The 9,445-nt window shown below is 33.0% G+C and overlaps 3 pseudogenes; 2 read left to right on the top strand and 1 right to left on the bottom strand.

Annotated features, from left to right (window-relative positions):
• Positions 1 to 324: 324 nt before the first annotated feature.
• On the top strand, positions 325 to 736 carry LOC149231279 (protein HIGH CHLOROPHYLL FLUORESCENCE PHENOTYPE 173, chloroplastic-like; annotated as a pseudogene).
• Positions 737 to 3,208: 2,472 nt separating this feature from the next.
• Positions 3,209 to 3,921, bottom strand: LOC149231278 (uncharacterized; annotated as a pseudogene).
• A 3,282-nt stretch (positions 3,922 to 7,203) lies between these two features.
• Positions 7,204 to 8,960, top strand: LOC149231277 (F-box protein SKIP8 pseudogene; annotated as a pseudogene).
• The last annotated feature ends 485 nt before the right edge of the window (positions 8,961 to 9,445 follow it).

Below are 9,445 nucleotides of genomic sequence, written 5' to 3'. Positions count from 1 at the left end.
TGTATCCCATTCCAACCCAAATTCCATAAATGTGCCCGAGCATAATTGTTCAATCCCATTTCAAAACATCGATCTATTTCTATTTTGTATGCATTCATTGCCTCCACACAAATGCAAAGAATCCGGGTTTACAATTGCACAAAGCAGAATTAACTGTGCCAAAACGTTTTGGGTGGCAAGCAGCTCATCCAACAACAACAAGAAGCAGTCTAGACCTCTTTCCTTTGGAGAACATTTGTTGGATTACGTTGAAGGAGGACCAAAACTAAGAAAATGGTATGGGGCACTAGAGCTGGTTACGACTGGTGATAGCGAAATGGCCAGATGGGCATGTTAGCAGAAGATGAAAATTTGAAAGGAATAGAACATATCATTCTCTTATCTCAGTTGGTTGTGCTTAGAAGTGGTGGCGGCATTGAAGCTTTTATGAATGAAAAAGCTAAAAGGTTAGCTGAGGCAGATGAGATAGTTGTTATAAACTCAGGAGTTCCATACACAATAGTGAGAGCAGGTTCATTGCAAGATAAGCCTGGAAATCAGCGTGGCTTCAACTTCAAAGATGGTTGTGCTGGGAATGGAACTCTTAGCAGAGAAGATGCCGAAGCAATTTGTGTTGAGTCACTCAATTCCCCTGCAAAAAAAGGGACTTATATTTGAGGTGGTTAATGGGGAAGAGATGGTACAAAACTGGAACGAACTTTTCAGTTCATTGGCTAACAGTGGCAATCAAGAATGAGAGATATTTTCCTGTTCACATAGGAAGGGAACCATTGAGAAAGCAAGTTTGGGTACTGTTATGCAGCACAGTGCTTCTTCATATTAAAAAGTATCTCATGATATATGAAATAAGGTTAGCATAGTTCCCAGGGTAATTGAAAACCTGATTCCACTTTGGATGAAACGCTTGCATGAGCTGATTAAGCCATATTCCAAATTTTTGCGCTACAAATCATATGTTGGCTGCGTTTTAAACTTCTATACTTCAATACCCATATTTGGTTAGAGATTCCAAACCACTAACGGGTGTGCCAACTGTTAGGAGCGAAGAGAAAATGTAGTCAGACAATTATGTATAGCCTAGGGAGTGCAGAGGGCACAGAAAATGATTAAAATGCCATATGGCAGAGAGCCCATAGAGCGCACAGAGCCCAGAGAGAAAATATGGCAGAAAAACTGATACAAGAAGTTACAACTAATTTTAGGAATGCTAAAAATAGGGCTGGAGAAATCAAAGAGGTTGCAGCTAGAATTTAGCTGAGTAAATATTCATGAAATGCATAAGTGATGGCAGAAATGACCTGCACATAAAGGCCATAGAACAAATGACTCAAAGTAATTATGCAGGGCATGAATATGCCTGCTTTGATACCATGTTACTCTTCAAAACAATAGGAGCACTTCCTCTAGCAGAAGATTTCAGCTTCTTGCCAGTTTTGGAAGAATTCCAGGAACTACACTAAGCGTTCCAATGTTGGTGGTCATCCTTCAACTATCGCCCTTTATACCAACATTTCAGAGAGCACATTCAACCTAGTGCTGCCATGCATTTTTGCACATTTCATATTATAGCTCTCTTATTAGACTCATACATAACCCTTCGGATTAAGGGGGGGAATGTCAGACACCTAATCCTCAATGGGTTAGTGTGGAAGCTGAATAGACAAAAGGAGTCCAAGAGACCTTGGGATGTGCAACCGAATGGTCAAACCATGTACTATAAATGTATACCACTTGTTAATAAAAATGTATTCTCATGTTTTATCTTTCAGATTATGTTGTTGCCATGTGTGTCTAACAGTTTGTATACTCTTTCTAAGAAGCAAGAATCTACGAAGAAGGTGTTTTTGGGACTCATATGCAACCAAACACACCATACAAAATGGAAACTCCACTTTCTTGCATTTTTAGTCTAATTGGATGTTTTGCAGGTCTTTCTTCTATGGAATTTCATTGTTTTTGTATCCCATAACAAGAGAAGGTTTTGCAGGTATTTCTTCTCTGGAATTTCACTGTGTTTTTGTCCCATAATAAGAGAAGGAAGAACCAAATTTTATATTTCTTGCGGGTGCCAAAGAAATAAATGGTCCACAACATTGTGTGCCCAAATAAAAAAAAGTTTGATAGTTTGAAGTGCATGGAGGTTATGGTGAGGGGAATTGTTAACGTATTTCCCAAACATCTCATCACAATATTGACAGTAGTGATGCATTTTGACGGTTCTACCCCACTTTTCCCAAACCACTATGAGGATTGTTGGAAGGTTGTTTATGTTTTTTCATAGACCACTCATGGTTTGCAGACATGTGTATGACGACAAATGGGACCTACACAAGCTTCACATACTCCCAACATTATTTATATATGGAGATTATTATGTTCATCAAACTTTATTGTCTATATAAGGAAGGATGATTTTATTTAAAAAGAGCATTTCATATATATATATATATATATAATTGTTTCAAATATCTAAATCTAAGAAGGAATCATTGACACTATTTTATTAGCCTTGTTTTAAAGAAAGAAATAGTTCCATAACTATCTAAATAATTAGTTTCATAACTAATCAATATAATTAGATTAGGGACAGAAATAAAATTCTAAAATTAGCAATTTGAAGGGGTTCATAGTTTGAAAATGAAGAGTTTTTTGTAATGAATAAATCCCTCAGAAATCCATCAATGAGTTTGATTATGGAATTAAGATAACTTGCAATGCATTAAATTTTTCCTTCTATGTACTTATCTTTTCACACTGTATTTTTCTTCTGTTGGAAAGGTGTATGTAGCAGTAGGATTGTTCTATTCAAGTTTGCACATTTGTCTATGTAACCATAGGTTTTAGATGGCACCTGTAAGTGGAATAAGAGCACCTTAATGGGTGCTCCACCTTTTCAGAAATCCATTCACATTTTCTTTCTTTTTCATTAATTTAATTCTCAGATTTTAAAACTTGAATTCCATCTGGCTCAAGTTTTAAACCTGTATTCTCTAAATTTCTTCTTGTCATCTTAAGTATTTTAAGGTTTGCAACCCTTAATGGTTTGGCCACACTGGTTGTTAGAGGTGGGTTTTTGAACTAGAATATTCATTGCATCTCTCATGACCTCTCTCTTTGACCATGTATTTAATTTTTTTTATCAATTTCAGTAGATGTCTAGGGAACTAACCTTCTGCAACCAGTGGTTACCTCCAGGGAACAATGATCATCATATTTTGTCATCAGTTGTAATTTTGAAAATTCCTCAATCTTGTAATGCAAGGAATATGTTCACTTCAAGCTGGTTGTGATCGTTCATCATCTTAAGGATCCCTAGTGTTATTGTTTGTCTTATTCTAATACAATCCATCATATAAAACAAGTAATTTATTAATAGGTTGGTGATTACTAGTTGGAATTTTTGAACTTGTAATGCTAAGAGGATTAAGAATCACATTACCATTAGATGTGGTCTATCCATCCTTCTCAGATGGAAAAATTCTCACCTTTGTTGAACTTGTAGTTGGTCAGGCTACCCTATAGATATACAAAACAAGGATTTACTCTCTTGAGGCTTTGGTCATTGAAATACCATGCCTTGAAAATCTATTCTATAAGCACAAGTAGACTGATGGGCATCTCTTAAACTCTAGCATGAAAATCCAATTTGGTGCTCATGATATGGGAACTACTCATGTGGATTGTGGTAACTTTATGTCTCTGATTAAAACTACATCATCTCTTAAGAGCCAAAACCCCCTCATTTGAAATACCTATATTGAAATGGTCAAATTCTTGAGGTTTTCATTCCTATACTTCATAATTTAAGATATCTAAGTCTTGTGGTTTACAATCCTACACATCAATATTTGTATAAATGAAGTTCGAATCATCTTCAAAGCATAACATCCTACACCATTCATTGCAAATGCAAAGCTTCATTCTTCTCAAAGTTTGAAATATGTACACTAACCAATAACAACATGTAAACATTCTCTACAATAACTATCCCATGTTTTCATAAAAGCAAGCTAGGATTTTTACATGTTTGGGATATGGGTAGCAGGGAAAATTTTAGTCGTAGCCGGGTTAATTTTCCATGTTTTTAAAAAAAAAAAAGATTCGGAAAATTCCATTTTTTCTAAAACTAATTCGCCACATTTTAGAGTATAAAATTATTTTACCCTAAAAATTGCTAAAATTTTATATAGACTAATATAAAATCATTATAACTCTAAGTATTTTTACAAAAATATTGCCAAAACATTTTACAATTTACATTTTAGGGACTTGTAAGATTTTGCCAAGGTTTCTATACTTTAAGATAAACAAACATCCATGCTTCAAATTTTCCTTGATAGGTAGTTTTCTTGGAAGTGCCATTGCATTTTTACTAAATTCAACATAAAATATATTTTTCATCAATTCTGCAAAATAGCCTCGGAAAAGTTTTAGGTGCTCAAAGAACTCTTGGACAAATGAGTACTCTCTCCTAGTGCCAAGCATAGTGAGATCTTCATTTTGAATCTCCACAGGAGAAGGGGGTAGTAAAACCATGAGAGTTTATAATCCTAGAGCTAAGCCTTGATTCATCTATAGTTGTTGGCTCCAATTTACCAAGCTTTGTTCCTACATTAATCAAAGGGAATCTCTCTCTTGATCAGGTCATTAATAACATTGATGGGTTTGATTTTCGATTTATAGCTTGACCCTCGGGTTAGTTTTGTGTAAAGAAATTGAGAAAGATTCGTTTGGATTGAATTATGAGTATAGCTTATGATGACTATTGAGTTTATTTTCAGAAGAAAATTCTGATTAGTTGCTTGGTTATTGTAGGTGAATGAATTATGTGTGTGAGACATTGAAGAGTATAATAAGTTTCTTTACATAAAAAAAACTTTGGTGCAACGATTTTAAATTAGAAACAAAATTTGATCATTTGGCACTTAATTTCGTACTAAGTATAAGGTAATGAATTCAAATGTGAACTAGAATGCTTTGTAACTAGAAGATTAAATTTAAATTTAAGGAATTAAAAAAACATATATATATATATATATATTCAAATATCTGAAATTGACATCATCGTTACTATTTTATTAGCCATGTTCTAAAGAAGGAAACAGTTTCATAACCGTCTAAAGAATTAGTTTCATAACTAATCAAGATAGTTAGATTATGGACATAAATAAAAGTCTAAAATTATAAATTTGAAGGGGTTTAGGGTTTGAAAATTAAGTCTTTTGTAATGAATAATTTCCTCAGAAATCCATTAATCAAGATCAATTTGATTCTAGAATAGAGCTAAGTTGCAATGTGTTAAATTGTTCTTTATTATGTGTACTTATTTTTGTTCGTTGAAAAGTTGTATGTAATAGAAGGATTGTTCTATTCAAGTCTATAGATTTTTCTATGTAACTATAGGTTTCAAATGCAACAGTAAGTGAAATAAGAGAACTGTAATGAAGCTCCATTTTTTCAGAAATCCATTCACATTTTCTTTATTTTTCATTAATTTCATTTTCATATTTTAAAACCTGAATTCTATTTGGCTCAAGTTTCAAACGTGCCTTCTCTAAATTGTTTCTTTTCATCATTTTTCATTAATTTCATTTTCATATTTTAAAACTTGAATTCTATTTGGCTCAAGTTTTAAACGAGCCTTCTCTAAATTGTTTCTTTTCATCTTAATGTAAGAGGTGGGTTTTTGAACCAGAATGCTCATTGCATTTCTCATGACCTCTCTCTTTCGCCATTTATTTAATTTTTTTTATTAATTTCAATAAATGTACTAGGCACTAACCTCCTGCAGCTAGGGTGGTCGGTTATCAATTAGCATCTTTGGGGACGAAGTTGAAAGATTTTCCATAGGTTTATAAAAATTGACAGGAATCAAGCTTCAGGCTATAAATCTTTACCAGCTGTTCTCAAATTTGGGCACTTTTATTTTACTAAGTTTGGAAGATGTAGTTCCCAAATTTGGGCACTTTTATTTTACTAAGTTTGGAAGATGTAGTTCCCAAATTTGGGCATTTTTATTTTTCTAGGTTTGGAAGATGCAGTTCCATACATTTTTCCTAACAAATCCTCTTTTGAAAAACAAGAAATTATTGAGTTGCAAATCAACCTTCATAATTTTATTTTCTGCATTTTAATGGTGCCCACATCTAAGATTCCTATGATTTAAATGGAGGGTTGTATTTTTTAGAAGATGATCAGCTTTATGACTCATTTGATTCATAGGAAGATTTGGCATAGTTCATCAAGAAAACTTGCCTACATATAGTTATCAGGAAGAAGTTGATAAGGAAAGTTGTGGCCGGAGACAAGAAGATAAAGTTTCTAAGATGACTGTAAGCTCTGTTCATAAGAATATATTTTGAAAAAAAATCATTATTTTTGCAAAAGGCCAAGATTGAAGGACAAAGAAATGATTATCGTTGTTTTGATGAAGTTGATACTTTCAGCTAGCACAAGGAATTTTTTATCAAATATTTTCATCGTATATCTCACCAACCTATTACAGAGCCCAATCAAAATCTTGAAGTTGTTGGATAAGGCTAATTTTTGTTTCAGGCTTATCGTGACCCTATAGTAGATTATATGGATTCTTTGGACAGTCTCGAGCTAATATTTCTTTCGCTGCTGATATCTATTCCTCGGTATGCACCGGTTCTTGTTGGTGAGTGATTTACATTTACATTCTTATTTTCTTTTAAGAAACAAAAAAGAGCCACCCATAAATTAACATGGTTCCACTGGAAAGATAATTTTACTTTATTGAAGTTAGCAATGTTTGTCATAGGATCTTGTACATAAATAAGCTCAGAATCTGAACATTTAGTTTTAAGTTTGCTAGGAGTTTTAATTTCCGCTAGTAAGTTCAAGAATGAGGAAAATGCTTCCAAAAAATAAAGTCTTCTGGGAGAATTTGCATTTCAAGGTTTTTGGGAAGTTTGACTCCATGCTCAACAAGGCACTTAGTCTATTGTTCTGTCCCATGATTAATAAAAACCCTGAGTGAATGTTGCTGGTTGATTCCAAACAAATATCTTAGAATCATATATTTGTTAGTTTAATGAAAACCCTGAGTGAATGTTGCTGGTTGATTCCAAACAAATATTTTAGAATCATATATTTGTTAGTTTAATGAAAACATCTGTGTGTATGAAAGGCTCAGGAATTTTAGAGATGGCATTGTCCTCATCGTAATAAACTCTAACCATGGCTTTGACATATTATCCCATGCTTCAAAAGTTATTTGATTCAAATTGCAAGCAAGGCAGTGGAAGAGGAGATCGTAAGTAATACTTATGTTCTCAATGATCTTTTCAACAATTTATTGGTCCAAGAAACTTATTCGATACAAAGAAATATGTGTAAAGGAGGTCCTGATGGGGATCTTTTGAACACATTCAAATTCGCATTTAAGAGTTACTTGGCGTTATTGGAGGTCATAAACAACTTTGGTTTCATCTACAACCTACAGATATCTCGATTCAAGCATATTATTAGGGTGGAGAAAAACAACGCACAATCACCGCTTCCTGGCATTGCAAGCATCTAATGTTGTGTGGCAAATATATGGGAGTACTCCAATTGAACACTACCTCGTTGTGTTGTTTCATGCTTTAAACTTTACCTATGAAAATATTGGCGATAGTTACTAAGTTCAAGCTATAAAGAGATATCCACGGTATTGATTCTATGATCAAGTTTTGTCTTACATAGATGATGAGTCATTGTCATTGCTTGGGTGCCTGATAGCACTTAAGACTCTAAGAACTTTCTTCCTACTATGTTTACATTGAATACAAGCAATCCATATCTAGTGTGAAGTGGTGTATTATATGAGTATCAGATGTTGAAGGAACTGTTTGGACGTTGCATATAGCTATGTGGAGAAGTTGTAGCTATGTGGGCTATGAAATTACATTAGTATAGATTTATGTAAGTTTAGAGAGAATTTTAAATATGGATTTAATACAAGTTTAAAGGGATTTTATGTGCAAATTTTTTTATAATGTAAAATATAATGTGTTATTTTTCATTATTTAAATTGTATTTTTTAATGTTAAATAAAATATATATAAAACTTAGTAATTTATTTTTTCTTCTATATATAGATATATATGAAGTTGATATCCACATAAATTATTAACATAGATCTTCAAATAGTTTATATAAATATTTTGTTTAAATATTTTTGAAAAGTATAAAATTTGATTCACCCATTTTTTTTTAATTCTAATTACATTACAACTAATTATAGCCAATATTATTTTTCTATTTATAACTTAATTTTTAATTTTATACAAACAAACTTACACATCCCTCATAAAAAACTGTATAATAATTCTTTAAATTCAATAACAAGTGATTAGTTACTTACCGTAGATAAACTTATGCCCACTTTATGATGAATCAAGCTGCCAATGATGCTTTCCCCTTGATTTCCCTAAAAAGACCCTTTTCATAAAGACTTTACATCAGAACATACAAAAATATTTCCAAAAATATTTCCATCCAATGCATGGAAATCATACTATGTATCAACCGAGGTTGTTATAGATGTAAATGAAGACTGGTATAATGTATTCAAAGAAAAATCAATAAGGCGGGATGAGTTGTCTTTGGCTTAAAGTAGACTATGTTAAATGTGTATATCTAGATGGTGTGGTTTTTACTGGGTATCATAACCTTTCACATAGCTGAAAAAATACCTTTCAATTGGGATAAAAAAATACAACATCCAGGTACATGTTGTTCAAGTTAGGGTGTTTGGTGATATGGCATGGCTGACATTAAAATAGTTTGTGGATGCAGTTATGGAGCTTTTGCTGACTACTAATATTTATGAGTTTCATAATGGGCAGCGGTTCATAGTTCATCATCACAGTTTACCCACAGTTGAAATGGGCAAAACTGATCCTATGATTATTTCCCTAAACAATTTAAAAATGCATGACTTGGATGCGTGAGCTCTTCATTTCCTTTAAGGAAAAGCTGGTCATTGGAAGCAACATTCACTTCAGTTATAGACATAGCACAGGTTTCAAATATTGAAACGTTTTATGCATTTCTGTTTGGTGTTCCACGTGTTAAATTTTACAATGACCATATTGGAAAGGATCCAAGAGCATATTTAAGCATATTTAATACCATGCTAATTGGTTCCTCTTTATATAAAGATGCATATTTAAATATAGTTGTGTAAAGCTGATAAAAATGTTGGAAATGAACACGATACTTGGTATCCAGATTGCAAACGATTGTAAATTTTAAATGATTACGACTCTGCATCACTGACGTGTTACCCATCGCTGGGTTTGTCAGCTCAACATTCGTTTATAGAGACTTATCTAATCTCAGAATCATGACGCAGATAAACATATTGATGACAGAGAAGGAAGAACCAAAACTTATATTTCTTGCCGTGGCCAAAGAAATCAACTGTCTACAACAG

The sequence above is a fragment of the Pinus tabuliformis genome, chromosome J (assembly GCF_031772625.1).
Source record: "Pinus tabuliformis cultivar Carrire ecotype Pingquan chromosome J, CPIR1, whole genome shotgun sequence".
NCBI lineage: Eukaryota > Viridiplantae > Streptophyta > Pinopsida > Pinales > Pinaceae > Pinus > Pinus tabuliformis.
This window is presented reverse-complemented; position numbering and strand designations above follow the sequence as displayed.